This window comes from Phyllobates terribilis, unplaced genomic scaffold (assembly GCF_046119375.1).
Source record: "Phyllobates terribilis strain yellow unplaced genomic scaffold, ASM4611937v1 Scaffold_1__5_contigs__length_1240528914, whole genome shotgun sequence".
Taxonomy (NCBI): domain Eukaryota; kingdom Metazoa; phylum Chordata; class Amphibia; order Anura; family Dendrobatidae; genus Phyllobates; species Phyllobates terribilis.
The window spans coordinates 816454502-816474391 of record NW_027362761.1 but is presented as its reverse complement, the minus strand read 5'-3'; the positions used below and the strand labels follow the sequence as shown (position 1 = coordinate 816474391).

General features: G+C 46.3%; 1 protein-coding gene across 3 annotated transcripts in view; it reads right to left on the bottom strand.

Annotated features, from left to right (window-relative positions):
• Positions 1–3133, bottom strand: part of ABCG2 (ATP binding cassette subfamily G member 2 (JR blood group)) — a 202959-nt gene extending 199826 nt beyond the window's left edge. Inside the window, exon 1 of one of the 3 annotated variants that reach the window (XM_073637549.1) lies at positions 3115–3133. The gene's annotated coding sequence lies outside the window, so the exon portion shown is untranslated. Of the gene's footprint in view, positions 1–2932; positions 3041–3114 lie in introns of those variants that run through there. The other 2 variants (XM_073637528.1, XM_073637535.1) reach the window with 2 other exon arrangements.
• Between the last annotated feature and the right edge of the window lie 16757 nt (positions 3134–19890).

Sequence of the window (19890 nt, the reverse complement as noted above, 5' to 3'; positions counted from 1 at the left end):
AAGGGCTGAGTAGAGAAAGGGGGATGATGATGATGATGATGATGATAATGAAGGGCTGAGTATAGAAGGGGGAATGATGATTATGATGATGGTAATGATGATGATGAAGGGCTGTGTAGAGAAGGGGGAATGATGATGATGAAGGGCTGTGTAGAGAAAGGGGGATGATGAGAGGATGTGTGCAAAAAGGAGGGATGATGAGGAGCTGTGCAGAAAGGGGGGGATGATGAGGAGCTGTGTAGAGAAGGGGGGGATGATGAGGAGCTGTGTAGAGAAGGGGGGAATGATAAGGGGCTGTGCGGAGAAGGGGGATGATGATGATGATTGGCTGTGTGGAGAAGGGGGATGATAATGAAGGGCTGTGTGGAGAAGAGGGGATGATGATGAAGGGCTGTGTGGAGTAGAGGGGATGATGATGAGGGGCTGTGTGGACAAGAGGTGGATGATGATGATTAGGGGCTGTATGGAGAAGGGGGAATTATGAGGAGGAGGAGTGATGTGGAGTTGTGCGGTGAAGGGGGTCATGAGGAAAAGGGGCTGTGTGGGGAAGGGGATCATGAGGAGGGGAATCGATGCTGGATGGCTACAAGGTGAAGTGGGTAATTTCACTGTCATGAGGCTGAATGCAAGGTGGCTGCGTGGGGCTGGGCGATGCAGGGTGAAGGGAGTGATGCTACTCGCATGGGGCTGCATAGTGAAGGGTGTAATGTCACTCACGTAGGGCTGCATGCTGAGTGGCTGTGTGGAGAAGGGAATGATGTTACTCGCATGGGGATGCATGCTGGGGGGCTGTGCAAGGGAGCTATGTGGTGTTTATACTGTATATAGCTACCTATATGAGTTATGTGAGTTCTCATACTGTATCTAGGTAGCTATGTGGGGGCTCATACTGTATGTAGGGGGCTGTGTGGGGACTCATACTGTATATAGGGAGCTATGTGGGGGTATCTTGATAAGATTCCTTCCACACCCCAATTCATTATAAGTCCCTGATAGCATCCCCCCTTCACACCCAATTCATTATACATACCTGATAGTGTTTTCACCTATCCCCTAATTCATTATAAGTCCCTGTAGAGCATTATCTCCCAGCCCATGCAAACGGCATGGATTTATATAGTGTGACCCCAAAGAATGTCAAAAAATAAAAAAATAAATCTATACTTACCTTCTGATGTCCCCCGGAGTCTTGCTTCGCTCCGTCCTGGCTTGCCGGCAGCTCGCGGTACACTGAAGGACCTGCCGACGTCAGCGGTCGCGTGACCCGTCACATGACTAAATGACGTCACCGCAGGTCCTTCAGTCCACCGCGATCTGCCAGCAAGCAAAGACAAGGAGACCTGGGGCCATCAGAAGGTAAGCATAATATTTATTTTTTATTTTATTCTTTTTTTTACATGTTCTATGGTACCTGGGTCTGGAGGAGAGCTACTTCTATGTGGAACAGAAATTACTTTCTCAGTGTCTTGATGTGAGCCAAGAAAAGTCTGCATGAGCTGGCTAGTCAGAACAGAGGATTGGAGTAGCAAAGGAAACATGAGAAGGAAGCAATCGGTAATCATTGCAATACATGCACTCAAGAGCATAAATAAAAATCAGTAAGCCCAATAGCAAAAGTCCTAATTGCCTGCTCCCCCCCCCCAAAAAAAAATAATAACATTAAAATGAAAATATTTTGTGGCGTCATAGAAGAACATTTTTCATAACTTTGCAGCCCTTCAAAATAATTTTGCTCCAATCGAACCCCCTTAGTGTAGGGAGTAGGACGCAATAAATACCCCTTCCATAGCCCCCATAAAGAATGATGCCAACAAAAGTGCCCCTCCAAAGAGTATGTCAGCCCCACGGTGAATTCCTCCACATGCGCAGTATGATGATTCCACAGTACCCTCATCAAAGTACGATGCCCTCACAGTGACCTCCACACAGTATGATGCCCCCAGTGACCCCCACACTGTATGATGACCCCATAGTGACCCCAACACAGTAATATGACCCCCACAGTGACCCCAACACAGTATGATAACCACACACACAGTATGATGCCCTCACACAGCCCTCCATACAGTATGATAGCCCTTGATATAGCATAATGACCCTCCATATAGTATAATGGCCCTCAATTCAGTGCTCATTCAGGCCATCCAGTGGCCCCCACACTGCCTTCCACACAGTATAATGGCATCCCACATGGCCCTCCAATCAGTATAATGGCTCCTCATATTGCCCTCCAAATAGTATTATGACCCACCACACAGTACGATAACCCCAATGAGTACAATGTAGTCATTAATTTAAAAAAAGAAAAGAAAACTACTCACCTCTCCCCATTCCCTCTCTGCTCCTGTCTCTGTAGTGGGTGTTCTGAAGCCCCACAGAGCGGGAGCGATATAGTGATGTCACCGCGCCCTCTGAGCTGAGACATCAGAGCTCAGGTGTTCAGGAAGGATAGAGGAGGCCTGTTCCATCATTGCTTTAAGCTGCATCTAGGATGCAATTACAGTTGAAAGCTTGATGCCAGGTGGGCGGTTTCGGGCCACTCTGACTCAAGGGCCCCATAACGGCCACATAGTCTGCTGCTATTAGCAGTATGCATAGCATGCACTTTTAATATAATAACTATGTCTAAGAGTTACAAAAATACAAAAATCAGGAAGGCTACTTTTAAAGACACAAATATGACACGTCGCTGTGTATTTTTTACATATACTGAAGAAAGATACTGAAGTGCACAAGAGAATCAGCAGCAGCAGGGGAGGTTTTTGCTAAATACTAAAGCCCCAGCCAAGCATCATACCTTTACACAGTTACCTATATACATTTAATAATAAGTCCTTCAAATAACGGCATTATCTGTGTAGCAAGTGAAATATAAAGTCATCGTAAAAGAAATAGAAATCCCACACAAAGCCGAAAGACAAAAACACTTTACCTACAGTACATGCAGGCGGCCATATTGCTAGAGAGAGAAATTGTACTCAGGGTCTCCGGAAACCGAAATGCTTACAGCTAGCAGGATGCAGCGTCTCACGTGTTAACCCTTGAAGAAGCTATACAGCATTTATAAGTAGGAAGTTAAATAATCATCCATTATACATGACCTTATACACTTACATGAAGTAAATATATGACCAGCACAGCAGTGCAAGAAGAGAGACGACAGGTTTTTCTTCTGATGTGAAGTCTTTCACAAACAGCATCAGAGGAAATGGTTAAGTATTTCCATGGAGTCTACCATTACATAGTGCAGCCATCCTAGTGTCAGCTAGCTCCACTCACTCTGCTACAGAATGTCACATTCAACAGGAATAGAAAGCACTGAATAAACACAATGCCTCCATTTTTATTTTTAGCCTTTTTGGGGGGTTAAGGTGTTCATTGTATGATAAAAATGACCTGTCATCGTGATTATAGTGAAATCAAACTTGTCTTGATTTTTTAATATTTAATGTTGAAATACTATTAGAAGTTTAAAAAAATCTGGTTTGTCATTTTAGCGTCATTTTAAGGAACATGCAAAGTTTTGATTGCTTTTTTATTTTTTAGGTAGGTGAAGTGAGCAAAAAAAATTGCAATTCAAGCATTCTGATTATTTTACTGTTTATGGAGTTGATCATAATGGCTAATTAATTTTTACATTTTGATAGCCCAAGTGTTTATAGATACGGCGACACTGTTTTCATTTTTTTATTTTTAAAAAAGCAATTCCATTACTTTCTTTATTTCCTAACCTAAATCTATTTAAAATTGTTTGTAGCATGGTGTAAATGTATTGATCAACTGACCGATTGCCATTTTCACCCAGTTCCCAGCATTGCTGCAGTTTTTTTTTAACTCAGTCTTGTGATTCAGACCAGCCAGATCACACTGCATCTTCCTGTTGGTTGGAAGTCGGTATTACAATGTAAGTCTATGGAACGTTAGAATGAGGTACATAGCTGCTGTCTAGTTGTTGAGAAATCATCTTTTAATCCTGTATGTTAATGAGGTCTTTCAGGCTCCGGGGCGTGCAGTGCCTGAAAGAAAGCTCCGGCCTCTGGTGTTCATTTGCGTACCACCCCCCTCCCACCAGCTTCACAGTGCCCTGTGATGTGCAGCTGTGGCGCAGCACTGTATGTGGCACCATCATACTATGTGCAGGACTATATGTGGGACCATCATACTATGTGCAGGACTATATGTGGGGCCATCATACTATGTGCAGGACTATATGTGGGACCATCATACTATGTGCAGGACTATATGTGGGACCATCATACTATGTGCAGGACTATATGTGGGGCCATCATACTATGTGCAGGACTATATGTGGGACCATCATACTATGTGCAGGACTATATGTGGGACCATCATACTATGTGCAGGACTATATGTGGGGCCATCATACTATGTACAGGACTGTATGCGGGGCCATCATACTACAGTATGTGCAGGACTGTATGCGAGGCTATCATACTATGTGCAAGACTGTATGCAGGGCCTTCATACTATGTGCAGGACTGTATGTGGCACCATCATACTATGTGCAGGACTGTATGCAGGGCCTTCATTCTATGTGCAGGGCTATTAAGACTTTTGCTATGGAGCCCCATGATTTCTATATAAGCCCCTGGCGGCCACCTAATCCACTCCAGACCAGCAGTCATCCGCAGTGTGGTGTTGTTCCTGTCCCAATCTGCAGCAATCTGGGTCACTGGGTGAGTTAATGTTCTATCCCAGCCCAGAGACACATTTAGTAAATTTAAAGCGGTTGTCCACTCTTAGGCTATGTGCCCACGTTGCGGACCTGAAGCATATTTTTTACGCTTCTCCCTGGCGGGAAAATCGCATGCGGATATTACATGCGGTTTTCCCGCCAGGTAGAAGCATTTGTGAGGCGTCTTTGCATGCATTTCCGCATGCGGGTTATCAAGCACTTCTCCAAGCATCACTTGGAAAAGTGCTTGACAACTTGTTCAGAATGGTAAAAAATAAAAAAATAAACTTTATACTCACCTTCTGATGCATTCTCTGCCCCGTCCGGAGGCTTGAGCGGCTCACGCTGTTGTGTGCAGGACCTGCGGTGACGTCATTGAGTCATGTGGTGGGTCACATGACTCAATGACGTGGCAGGTCCTTCAGACAACAGCGCGACGGAGGGAAAACATCAGAAGATAAGTATAAACTTTATTTTATTCTTTTTTTTACAGGTTCTTTGGTATCCAGGTCTGGATGAGAGTCTCCTCTCATCCAGACTTGGGTACCATCCGCACATTGATTCCGCTGCGCTTCCGCAAAATTAATGAACATGCTGTGGATTTTTGACCGCAGCATATACGCTGCGGAAAAATCCGCAGCATGGGCATTGACATTGCGGAATGCCATTGGGGACCATGGGGTGCGGATATACATGCGTTTTTCAAGCGTTTACGCTGCGGAAATTCCGCAGCATATACGCTTGAAAAATGCTACGTGGGCACACAGCCTTAACATTGATGACTTATCCTTAGGATAGGGTAGCAATGTCTGATCTGTGTGGCTGTGATACCTGGCACCCCTGCAGATCAGCTGTTCTCAGAGCTCAATTTTGGCACAGCACAGCTCTGTCTACTGTATAGTGGCCGCAGCCGGGTACTGCACATTCAACACCTATTTAAATCAATAAGGGTCGGATGTGCAGTACCCGGTTGTGGCCATTATACAGTAGACGGAGTTGTGCAGTTCTGTAACTGAGCGGTTCCTGCTGGCACCGAGAAAAGCTGATGTGCGGGGGTGACAGGTGTCGCACCAACACCCATCAGACATTGATGACCTATCCTAAGGATCCTCAGTGTTAAAGTAGTGCACAACCCCTTTAATTATTCATGTTTCCCTCCTCTGGACCAGAACTGGGTGGTAGCTGACTTTTGGGGCTGATGGCTGATGATGATTACATTTTCTCTCTACTAAAAATGGCCAGTCCTCGAGCCGGTTTTGCACCAGGAACTTATTTGTCCAAGAACATATGATTTCTATAAGTGCTGGACAATCAGTCCCTATATAAATCATATCTTCTTTGCCAAATAAGCTCCTGGTGCAACACTGTCTGGAGAACTGGCCATTTTTAGTAGGTGGGACAACCCTTTTAATTTTTTCTTTATGTGGTGATAACATTAAGGGCTCGTTCACACGATCAATTATTGCCAGATAATCAGATTGATTATGGATTATCTCCTCCATTGTCTGTGTCCGCTTACATCAGACTGTACAGTACTTGTGTTAAAAGGCTCGGATGCTACACACAGCACGCTGAGAGTATGGCAGAGGTTTAATTCAAGTTTTGGTTTCTCCACGCAGGGAGTGTAAATTTCAGTAACGCAACAATAAAACAGTAAAATCGGACAATAAACGATTGTGGTTTAACTATAACACAGAAAGGATGAACAATACGGCGCAGTCCCAAAAGTTCAGGCTGAATAAGAGAAGGTAGATTACTGGAGGCTTGCACTTATCTGTCCTTTAGCGATAACTACGTCCGTCTTCAGACACTCACTCCGGAGGGTGTCCGTCTTCTGGCGGCAGTGGGCGGTCTCGGGTCTCACCCACTGGGCCCCCAGTCCTTTGACCACACGACAGCGGTCACGACTCCTTTAAGAGCCGTAGCAAGCTCCTCCGGCATACAACAAACTGCGTTAGGATCACTAATCCCGGGTGCGTCCTCACCCGTAGGTCACTGGAAAACTGTGGTGATGCAGGTAACTGAACAATCACTTTCTGTAGGCCCGGTACAGACCGCACGCCCTTTGTTTTTGCGGCAAGCTGTGCCACCCGTTCGTTCGTCACCGCAGACAGGTCAGCACGTCTCTATTTCACCGAGGACAGGGCAGCACGTCTCTCTCTCGTTGTCGGCAGGTCCGACTGTTTCTCCCCAACTGCCGGTCTGCTCTCCACAACCGTCTCTTTCGCGCAAGCCCAGACACCTGACTTCCTCTCTTCTGTCCCTCTCCTCTGTCCCCCAGCACTGTCCAGGAAGTCCCCTGTGCATTCTTAATCCCGTCCCCTGGCACACTGGGCAGGACCCTGGCAGTTCCGGCACCGGAGCTCCGCACCTAGGCAAGTCTTCCTTCTTACACTTGAATGACGTCCGAGTGCAGTCTTATGTTTCAGACTTGTACGGGTGATCCGAATTCCAGAGCCACTTGCAGCTTGCTGCAAATTTCAGATCAATTTGGTCTATAGAGAACAACGCAGATCTGTACTGCCCACTGAACATTGGCCTGAGAGCTATCAGATAAAACATTGGATAGCACTCAGCCGTGTTATACACTAGTGTGAGCGAGGCCTCACTGTGCCAAACACACTCTCATCTGCTTCCCTCAATAGAAAAGTAAGAGAATTGGATGAGAATGTGTTTGGCAAATCACATATTTATGTTCACGTGACAACTGCCTGCACCGCCTGATCAAGCCGAATCCCAACATTATACTACCCACAGTCCCAAGCCTATGTAGCTAAAGCTTATTACAACAGCAATTCAAATGCTGATGAAAGAACAATGGATTTCTTCATTTAAGGTAAATACATTGCACATACGAGTATACAGAGGCATTGCATGCGACATATGCAGATACATACATATCGCTGTCTCTAACACCATGTCGTCCATCTATCTTAAACTGAATCTCTCTAAAACTAAACTTCTTGTGTTTCTCCCCTCTACTAACCCAACTCTACCTAACATCGAAATTACCTTGGAGGTTTCAACCATAACTCCCAAGCAGCACGCCTGCTGCCTTGGGGTCATATTCGACCCTAACCTTTCCCCATATCCGATCACTCACTCGCTCTTGTCACCTGCATCTTAAAAACATCTCCAGAATCCGACCTTTTCTCACCTTTGAAACTGCTAAAACTCTTACTGTCGCTCTTATTCACTCTCGTCTGGACTAGTGCAACTCTCTTCTGATCGGTCTCCCTCTTACCAAACTTTCTCCTCTCCAATGCGTCCTGAATGCAGCAGCCAGGATCGTATTTCTGTCCAGCCGCTTCACCGATGCCTCCTTCTTGTGCCAGTCTTTACACTGGTTGCCCATCCGCTACAGGGTCCAATATAAACTCATCGCTCTCACCCACAAAGCTCTCCACAGTTCTGCACCGCCTTATATCTCCTCTCTCATCTCTGCCTATTGCCCTACACGTGCCCTCCGTTCTACAAATTACCTAAGACTAACATCCCCCATAATCCGAACCTCGCACCTCCGTCTCCAAGACTTCTCTCGTGCTGCGCCAGTTCTCTGGAATGCACTACCTCAGGCGATCCGACTGATGCCTAGCCCCCATGTCTTCAAGCGTGCTTTAAAAACCCATCTCTTTAAACAAGCCTACCACCTCAACTACTCAGTAAACTAACTTTCCCCTGTTCCCTTCTTCTAAATATTATTCAGAATCTGTTCCCTACTCTTCATCTGTCTCCACACCCTCCATGCACAAGATAACTGCACTCGGTAATTGAGTATTGCACTTAAACATACTGGCTGATGACCGGATCATACAGCTTTATATGAAAATTCCTATTTATTATAATTGCCAGACCTGAAAGAACAAGCACTTTTCACCTATTGTGTCCCCCCATTTTCTTGTAGAATGTAAGCTTGCGAGCAGGGACCTCACTCCCAATGTAACTGTTTAAACTGTGTTAAATTGAATTTATTGTCTGTATATCCCCCCGTTTAATTGTAAAGTGCTGCGGAATATGTTGGCACTATATAAATAAAAATTATTATTATATATACACACATGTATTGCACAGATTACATACAAACATATATTCACATGAATTGCACATGACACAAATACATATATACACAGGCACATATCACACAGATACATATAGACACATGCATTACACATGACACTCACATACACACATATGCATTGCACATGACATTCATACAGTACATATTGTGAAGCAGTGAGGGTCGCCAAGGATTTGCATAGAAACATACTAAACCCGCTGAAGAGCATTGTAAATACAGCCACAGCTGTGGTTACAATCCATATATAAATAAAAATGTAAATGTTCGTTTGTTCAAAATCTTAAATCTCCGAAAGTTCTTCACTGATTGCTTTGAAATTTTGACACAACGTTGCATTCGAATACACGCAGGTTTTTATATACCTACTATGTTTTTATATACCAAAAATGTTATCTGTGTGACTGCGTGGCAAATCAGAGATGTTCGTGGGCGGAGCCGATTTTTTGGCGCGAACAAGCCAGAACCCCGAACACGAACCCGAATTTGAAATGCCAAACAAATTCGCTCAACACTAGTTATGATCTCAGTCCCAGGCTGACTCTCCCTAGCCGCCCAGCATTTTTCCCCCCTTAGTGACATCTCATTCATAAACCCTTCTCCCTCTCCTTCATTCGGCCCAGCCGCTGCCTGTGCTCTGCTCCTTTCGAGGGTTGGGGGAAGGGGAATGACGAGACCGTCTGTTCGAGGCCGAAAGACGTTGTTGCTCATCACCACCACCGCCTGAGAGGGGGCCTCTTCTGCTCTCCGGCACCGCTGCTGCTGCGGTTTCTTCTCTGGCAGGTGAGTCTTATTTACAACTGCGCAACAACAAGCGAGGAAGGAGGGTAGGAGAGAGGGAGGCTGCACGGAGAGGCGCAGGCCGTGGTCTCCGCTCTGGGCGCTGAGGTGGGCCCGAGCCTCGCAGCTGTGGGAGGATAACGAGCGACTGCAAATCCCACTGCGCCACCGGTGGGAGCGGCGCTGTGGTGCTGTGATTTGGCCAGTACCGGCCCGGGGAGATCACCCCCTCCTCCTCTGCCACCGCCTGCCTTCATCTCTGCGCCCCCTCCTGTCACATTCCTTGTGTACTAGGGAATTGCATAACTAACAATCCCTGACATGACCAGCTCCATTGTGACACCTGACAGCAAGTACTGACCTCTTTAGTGACCTGTGCAGAGTACAGGCCTGCAGGGGTCACAGGGTACAGCCTGCCACCATGCGATGGGCACAACTATCAACAGCGCCAGTATTGCCCCATATGATATATATAAATAAAAATGTAATTATATATATATTATATATATGATATATAATCCATATAAATAAAAATGAACGTTGCATTCGAATACATGCATGTTTTTATATACCTACTATGTTTTTATATACCAGCTGCTGGACGTAAAAGCAACACACGCTATACCCAAGCTTTGCAACGGCAAGCAGCTTGCAGTAAAACAATTAATCAGCAATGTCGTTGAAGCTACAATCTTGACAGAACCTTTCAAAGGTGAAGATGTCCTCATTCCTGGCATTCCTATGATTCCAACAGATATGCCATTTCAATTTAAGAGATTGCAATTCCCAATTTGATTGGTGTTTGCAATCACCATCAACAAAGCTCAGGGCCAATCTTTAGAATTGAATTGTGCAGTTTAAATCTAGACATGGATTGCTTCTCACATGGACAATTATATGTTGCGTGTTCTAGAGTCAGCAAACCAGACAATCTCTATATCTACACAGACAATGGAACAACAGAAAATATCGTATACCCACAAGCATTGTGAAATTAAATATTTTAGAAACGTGTGCTTTTTCTTTTCTTTCTTTTCCATTTAACCAGACTGAGCCACAGCAACGCGTGGCCGGGTACAGTTAGTGCAAAATAACAGAGTGTGGACTTGGTCAACCTATTCGACCAAGTCCGATTTAGGAAAACCTGACATGGGCTTTTATTTTTGGAGAGATCTGTAGTAAGGTTGGAGGATGGATCTCCCCCTCCACTCCGGGTCCCGGGAGTGGCCCATGTCCACGATTCCCAATTAAACTTTTAGATAAGGTTTGGGTGGGTCAGTTTTTGGTGTGCAAACATCAGAGCAGGACTTCTGTGTAGGACAGGTCTGCGTGAGATTGAACAGGCCAGGGCCAGAGAAAGCAAAGCCATTGACGCACCCACGAATGATACGGTGGTGCAGTCGCCCTTGGCAACGGATTTGATAGGGACTGTTACGGAGGATCCGGCTGTGAACCTGAGGATAACATTTCGGTTATTTTTGTAACTTGCCAAAATAAAGACATTTAAGCTAAACTAACCTGGGTCACTGCCTCATTACCGCACTGTCGTGAAAGTCACTGCCTTATAATATGTACACTGCACATATGACACATACATATACATATGCATTTCAGATGTCACACGTATGTAAACTCAGTTTTCCGAGGCAGCAGAGCAGGGCAGGCAAGCTCCCTGATCACCACCTCCTTGTCTCCACAGCAGAGCTGACCAAAAAATAAGTAAACAGGAAGTTTTGCTGTTGTAACAAAGAGGGAGAAGCTCAGAGGGGGAGATATGTCATGACCGTGTACGGCCAACCCGGGTTCCATAGCTCTGTAAACCCCCTCCCTTCTTACCGACCTCACGTACCTTAACAAATAAAAACACTGCACCTGTAATTTCTTTGGATAAATTTGGCCACAGCGGCCACTTTATTAACAAACAACATTAACATATAAACATTATTATCAAATAAATAAGAAGGGAGGGGCTCTTGGAGTTAAAAATTAGATCTGGCATAACTAAATCGAAATCGAACCACCATGTTACCCTCAGCCGTCCATCACCAGCCATAACCTTAAAAAATCAATTCGAATATCCCTCATCAATTCCCTAACCGGCCGAGCCTCCAAATCATTTCCCCGCATATGCACCACCAAAATGTCCGGCGCCCGGTCCAAACGAGCCGCCTTATGGAATTCAGGCAGCACCCTTCTCCATACCATCCCTCGAAAACCCAGCCATCGGACCACCACTTGCTCCCTGCTAAAACCCAATTGCCTACCGTTTGGCCTAACATCCGTCCGCAGCGCCCTCCAATGAACGAAAGAGTGTCCAAGAATCCAGACTAGTAACGGGACGCCACCTGCAACAAGACAACCAAAAAGGTATTCACTTCTGGACAAAATAAAACCATAAGTCCGCATACCTAATGCCGCACATAGGACAGATAACGATCAGAACTCCACCTCCCGATGCGTTTTATCACATCATTTCCTAAACCCAAACCGTCCGCTTCTGACGCCGCACCGATTCTGAAAGAATGCGACCCGTACACCTCAGGGGTGAGGCCCAACTCCAGGATCCCTTTTTTAAACACTGCAATGAATTGAAAACGTGACAAAAACTCTCCGTTTTTATGACACAATAATGGGCCCTTGCGTCCCGACCAAACCTGCCAGTAAGCCATTAAACATCTCCTAGGACAAATAAAAGATCCATTAACCTTGCCCAATACCACTCGCTTGCCTCTGCCCAATTGATCCGTCTTCCCCCACCTAATCCAAAATTCGATGCCCCTATCCCAACTGCTCACGTCCTCAGCAAACAAACCCCCAACCTTATTCCTACTTGGTGCCACCAACTCACCTATTCTTAGTGCGCCAAAGAACGCCAATGAAAAGGCCAATCTAAACAGTGTGGCTTCAAAAACTGAACAACAAATCTTATCCAACACAAAACCCATCCGCTCTAAAATGCTAAAAGTCACTGGTCTTCGTTTATCCAACACTTTACCTCCTCTCCTAAAGCCCCTAAGTGCTTGCTTCACTAAAAGGACTTTGTAACATCTTTTATCCCCTGTAATTTAAAAGCGAATGCCAATCCTGCGACAAATTTACTAACTTTTGACACAGACCATCCAATCTCCGCTGCCCTTCCCACAAGAAACAACACTGCCATCTCTCTATCTCCCTCACTTTCCACCACACCCCATTCCAGAATCCAAATTTGCCATACTCGCCACGATGCCTCGTATGATGCCCAGGTCTGCCTCGTAATGGACTCCCGTATTAACCGTCCGGCTCCACCATAACCAGTTGCCACAAATGCGAAGGGCATTCTTGACCCACGTCCTCTGCCTCTGGTGCTAGCGCCCAAAAACGGTCCCACTGAAAACGAGATAAGGCATCTGCTATGGAATTTTGTACACCTGGAACATGGACTGCTGTAATCCAAGCATTCAAATTGAGACAACAAAGAACTAGTTCCCTGAGCAGCCTAATCACCGGCGAGGACGAGGCCGACAAGCTGTGGATGACAGACACCACTCCCATGTTATCGCAATGAAACCGAATTCTCCTGTTGGCAAAACACTCACCCCAAATAGTAACCGCGACAACAATAGGGAACAATTCCAAAAACGCCAGGTTCCTCGTAAGACCCCTCTCCATCCAACCAATCGGCCATGCCCCAACACTCCACCGCCCTTTCCAGTAGGCCCCATAACCAGCACTTCCTGCAGCATCCTTAAATATCTCACAATCAAAACTGCTTACAAACTCCTGCTGGATTAACGACCTGCCGTTATAACTTTCCAAAAACAACTTCCAAACCTTCAGGTCCTCCTTGTGTTCCTTATTTAAGCGGATAAAATTCTGGGGAGACCGCACTCCTGCTGTCGCGCCTGACACCCTGCGACAAAAAATTTTGCCCATTGGCATAATCCTGCATGCAAAATTCAAGCGCCCCAGCATCGATTGTCAGGGTCACCTTGTGCAACCTCCCGACTCTATCGACCTCCTGCTTGAGCAGACACAATTTATCTTCAGGTAATCGACACTCCATCTTTTCCGTATCAATTACAATGCCCAAGAAACTTAGGATTGTGCAAGGGCCTTCTGTCTTTTCTTTTACCAATGGTACGCCAAATTGCTCCGCTACCCACACCATAGTACCTAATAAATTCCTACACAACAATGATTGACTACAGAACTTACAGGTCGAACTTGATGGACGCAAGTCTTTATTCGGCTTTACAAACTATGTAACTATGTATCACTATTGCGGAGGGCCTATAAACAAAAAATCATCCAAATAATGAATGACTGAATTAACTGATGCCAGGTCCTTCACCACCCATTCCAAAAAGGTACTAAACGTTTCAAACAAAGAACACGAAATTGCACAACCCATTGGCAAACACCTATCCATGTAATATGCCCCATTCCAAAAACAACCTAACAACGGGATGCTATCCGGGTGAACTGGCAGCAACCGAAAAGCCGACTCGATATCCATCTTGGCTAGCAACGATCCTGATCCATATCGCTGTACCCATCGCACCGCCGCATCAAATGATGTATATTCAACTGAACACAATTCCAGTGCAATGCCATCATTCACCGAGAGCCCCTTCGGGTACGACAAATGCTGAATCAAACGAAACTTATTCAGCTCTTTCTTGGGCACAACCCCCAACGGCGAAATAATCACCCTGCTGCTAGGTAATACCCGAAACGGTCCAGCCATCCTGCCCAATTCCACCTCCTTAGCCAACTTCACACTAACCACATCCGGATGAAGGGAAGCCGACGTCAAATTTTTGGCTGAAAAGGGGACCTCGTGCTCAGGAGGAGGGATTCTAAAACCTTCCAAAAACCCATCCAAATTGACCTTAGCCTTCAACTGATCCGGATACCTACTTAGAAAGGGGGCCATCGCGTGCACCCTCACCGGAGTCACCCCCTTGACCGGTACCCAATGTCGGCTTTCCCTTACCCTTCTTAAAGCATTTTGATGCTCCGAGTGAGCTTCCATTACAATGGGAGCACACGTGTTTGAATTTACAGGAGCTCCCGTACTTGCATTGGCCATCGTTAAATTGCCAGCAAGTTCCCACTTCCTTCTTAGTGCTTTGCGCGCCCTGGCTACTTCCCCCGTGTCCTGCTGATTGGTTACCACTACTGCTGCTCCCGTGAAAAGACTGCCCATACCTCACTGGGGCCATAACCTTCAGCCACAACCCAATGTCCTTTTGATCCCATCTGATCTCCGGGCGGACTGCCTTCCTCTGCCGAAATTGCTCGTCATATCGTAACAACGCCTGACCCCCGTAAGTCCTATGAGCCTCCCCAATGGCATCAAGGTAGCAAAACAAACACGAACAATTATCAGGAGCTTTTTCTCCAATAACGCTAGCCATTATTGCAAAAGCTTGTAACCAATTGACAAAAGTCTGTGGAATCAACCTCCACCTACGCTTCTCCTCCTCCTCTTTTTTACTGTCGTCCTTTTTTCCCTTATCCAGGTTAAACTTTTCCAACGGAAGAAGGGAAAAAATTTCGACATACTCGTCCCGACAAATTTTTTCTTTAACCTCTTTTTTTAAATGCGCCCCCAACGGCCCCTCAAAGCACACGTATACCTCCCCTTTCGCCCTATCATCCAGTTTTACAGTATCCGCCTTTTCCTTTTCTGTCTGCACACAAACCGATACCCCAGAAGGTGTCTCAGCTGCATACCCCGCCGACCTGGCCGACTCGCTCCCCACCTGTAACAACCCCGGTTGACTAGGTAGCCAAGCCCCCGCCGGCGACAACCCCCCTTGAATGGCTCCCCCGCCGTCTATTCTCGCCAAAATGCGCGACATGCTAACCAACAAATCCCTAAGCCCGCTTACATCCAACCCACTACCTCCCCTAACATTTTCCCCGCTGGGCCCAGGCACCTGCCTATCCCCTACCCCATCCGCTAATGACCCCGCGGGCGACAAACCATACATCGACGCATACTCACGAAGCTGTGCAGGTGCTGTGTTCCCGCCAGCTGTACTCCCCGAGTCCTGATGAGTCCTTGGTTCGTCTTGTTCTTCTCCATAATCCAGTCCGACCGACCCCTGCCGCTCAAGGCCCGCGCCCCTGGCCTCCTCATCACCAGGGGGGACCCGAGCCCGTGCCGATATCCCCGCCGTTCGTCCTCCGCTCGTCCCTGCTCCGGTCCTCACCGCCATCCGTGCACCTCCGCGATTTTCAGACCCGGACTCACCAGCCCGTTCCGTGTTGGTCCGTGGATAACTGCCAGGCAACTCCGTGCTGCTGCCCGCCACTCCATCCCTCTGCGTGGTGTGACTTGGGCCAGGCAGCAGGTCCTGGAATAGCTGCTGCCTGCCTGTGTAGCTCCGCTGCTGTCTGCCCCTTCTGGTCTGTCTGGCAGGCACCCCGACAGGAACGTCGCCAGGTGTGCCTGCCGCGCTCGTGGTCCCTCCGTTCCCCGCTGCAGGATTGCCGCTCTTTTTTCTTTTGAATAACCGGCGTCTTGAATCGCCGCTGGATCTTGGAGCGGGGGGCGTGTCCCTGCGCCCGCCGCTCATTGGCTGTGCGTCCCTGCCATCTGTATCCGGGGCCGGAAGTGACGTAGGCCGCATTTCCGGTGAGGCCCCGCCCCCAGGGTGACGCGTCTGCGGCTCGGGCCTTGCTTCCAATGCGGCCTGGGCTCTAGTACTGCGGCGCGCCGAAGGAGGGTCCCCTGAGGGGCTCCGCAGCCTGCGCCTGCTGCCCGTACCGACCATCTCCGGGGAAAGCCTCTTGGGGGGACGCGTCCTCCTGGCAATTCTTCCCGATCCCGACGGGGATTCTTCCTCTCCGGCATTCCCCAGCAGTCCGGCCAGCTGGGACTCAAGCCACCCTCCTCGCCTGGATCTGGCAGTCTCCCTCAGCCTGGCGATAAGGGACTCCTCGGACTCCATAATAGCCAGAAAAGTGTCCCAGCAATTAGAAAAAGGTAAAATTATATATATATATATATATATATATATATATATATATTTATTTATTTTTTTTGATTAGTGCTCCAGAACTTCTCTCTATGACTTCTTCTCTGGACTGCCCGTTTTCCCGCACTTTTTCCTATTATACCTCTTCCCCCCTTTACCCCACCCCCATCCAAATGCCCGCCCCTCCAAACCTATACCCAATCCTGACATTGGGATTTAAAAATTGCACCCTCCTAGCCAATCCCGGTCATGTGGGGCTTCCTTCCAGGTTCCCATGCCTCCAGCCCCCTTCTTGAAGGAAGCACTGGCTAAAAACTGCTAAAAAAAAAACGCTTCAAGAAATAAACGCCTGTGTTTCCTGAAATGCTATATTCTTGAAATACTCACCTGCCTGAAAAAGATACCATAAGAGTAGAGCCACCCCAAAAGCTCCTTAAAAAACCCTGTGTGAAGAGACCTTAGTGTATGTTCACACTGCGTTTTTTCCTGGGTTCAAAAAGTCAATTTTTCAAGTGGAAGACACTTCAGAAAGTACCGTATTTTTCAGACTATAAGATGCAATTTTTTTCCTCTAAAATTTTGGAGTAAACTGGGGGGTGCGTCTTTTAGTCCGGATAATACATTCCGACTATGGAGGGTGATGGGGGGAGCGGCAGCGGAGGAGTGGGGCACAGACAGTAGAGCTAGCCAGCTGCTGCAGCGATCACATGTGCCTGCTACTAAAGAGAATGAATATTCACTCCTCTCCACACCCATGGGAGTGGAGAGGAGTGAATATTCATTCTCCTTAATAGCACACACGGTCAGTCGCAGCCACGGCTCCTGCAGCTGCTGGGCGATCCTGTGTGCCCGCTATTAGAGAGTATGAATATTCACTCCTTCCCACCATGGAGAGGAGTGAATATCCTGGCAGCTGATATCAGAGTGTGAGGGCGCATGGCAGTGACATCATGCGCTGCTCGCATGCGAAGATCAGCTGCTGCAGCAGAACAGAACGCAGTGCTGGAGCAGAGGGAAGGAAGGTGAGTAGAATTGTTTATTTTTTTTCATGTGTGCAGTGATGGGGGGCCTTGCATACCAGGATAGGGATGGGGGGCCATGCATACCAGGATTGGTGATGAGGGGGCTATGCTTACCAGGATGGGGATGAGGGGGCCATGCATACCAGGATAGGAATGGGGGATTATGCATACCTGGATTGGTGATGAGGGGGCCATGCATACCAGGATTGGGGGTGAGTGGGCCATGCATTTCAGGATAGGGATGGGGGACCATGTATACCAGGATGGGGCCATTCTTACTAGGATCGGAATGAGGGGCCATGGATACCAGGATGGGGATGGGGGCAATGCTTACCAGGATGGGGATGGGGGGCCATGCATACTAGGATGGGGATGGGGTGCCATGCATACATGGATGGGGATGGGGGGCCATGCATACCAGGATGGGGATGAGGGGCCATGCATACCAGGATGGGGATGGGGGCTTTTCTTTTTGCTCTTTGGAGAAGGAAGTATGAGGAAGTTTCTTTTTCCTGCATAAATCTTTTCCCTCTTCAACTCCTGAACCAGCTGTTCCCTCCTCCTTACTCCATAGACTTTTGCAGTGATGACTCATGCAGGGAAAATTGACTTCCTGTTTCTACATAGAGTTTAGAAGGATTCAGTCAGTTTTGAATCACGTGATATACGAAGAACTTGGCACTCAAATAACGTGTAACAAGGTGGTGTAATTTCAATTCACAGCAAATATATGACATTTCAGTCTTAGCATAGACCTTCCTCAGATAAACGGATTGTCACAAAGGTAAGTATGATAAAATGTTGTTGTAGGCTTAAATGGTGTGTAATGCAGTATGATAATGTGATAGTGGAAAAACCACTGTAGGTATGGTGCCCATGAACACCAGCTGGGTGAAGCTGGGATGGGAAAGAACGAGGCGAGGCAAAGCATGCAAGACAAATTCATCATAATTTATGCTACAAGACTTGCCTTTGTTCAGTTTAACAGGGTATTCAGCTCCTTCTATCCCTACTTGCTAAGGCTTACATTTGTCAAACTGGTACTCAAGCACTACACTGTTCACACAGATATTAGACAAGTAAGTATTTAGACCAGATCATAATTTTTATGCAGATTTTCCAACTCCATGCTGTATAAACTTATTATGCTTATTGGATGAAGCCGATCAGGTGATGTGTATTTGCGTAATGAAGAAGGATGTACAGGTAGCATAAGGATATCAGTACCCTTTATCAAGGTGTGCAGGATTATTAGGCGGATAGTTTTCTCAAAAAACTCACTCTGAAAAGTCAAAAATTGCAAATAAGATTAAGAAACTGACAGACTCCATGGATGGAAGGCTTATGACTGTTATTGAAAAGAAGGGTGACTATTGTTTTGTTTTTTAAAATGTCAGAAAAAATAAATAATTGAGAGGGGAAAACTTACGTTTTTTTATTTACTTGCCTAATAATTCTGCACACATAGATATTCGCCTAAGAAAGACAAAACTTCAATTTAACTTTCGTAAACATTCAAGTTTCAGGTTTATTAACCTTTTAGATTGACCGACAGCACTGAAGTTGTTCAATAATAAAATTATTCAATAAAAATACAAATTGCCTAATAATTGTGCACAGTGTATACAATAACTACTGTAAATAACTGGTTATAGGATTCTTATGAGATTGAGAGATTGAAATCTGGTTAAATCCTTTAATCCCATAAGAATGAAATGCAGTATGGACAACTAATGCAATTTTTCATTTCAACACTTAAAGGGAATCTGTAACCCTCCTGGGTGATATCAGACCATTACTATGGCCATACAGGGTATGGTCCATACAGGTATGTATAGATTTACTTTTCTATCACCTGTATGGCCATAGTAGAGGTCTGATATCGCCCAGGGGGGTTACAGATTCCCTTTAAAAAAAAACACTTTTGTAATATGTGTATGCCATTTAATTGTAGTATGTGGCCATAATGAGTAACTTCTTATACTCTGCTCTGCAACATATAATACTAGTGGGGCTTACGCTCACAGACAGCAATCCTACTGATAATGGTGAAGAGTTAAAAAAGTATATAGCTAAGTTTCTCCTTTTTAGGAAATGAGTAATAGAACGTCTACAAACATAAAACAGTTCTTATATGTCTTTATAATATCAGTATTCATGTAGTAAGGGTGACACATTTTATTTATTTTACTCACTTATATAGTGTCAATAATGCCACAGCGCTTTACATACATTATCGACACTGTCCCCATTAGGGCTCTCAATCTAAATTCCCTATCAGTATGTCTTTGGAGTGTGGGAGGAAACCGGAGAACCCGGAGGAAACCCACGTAAACATGGGGAGAC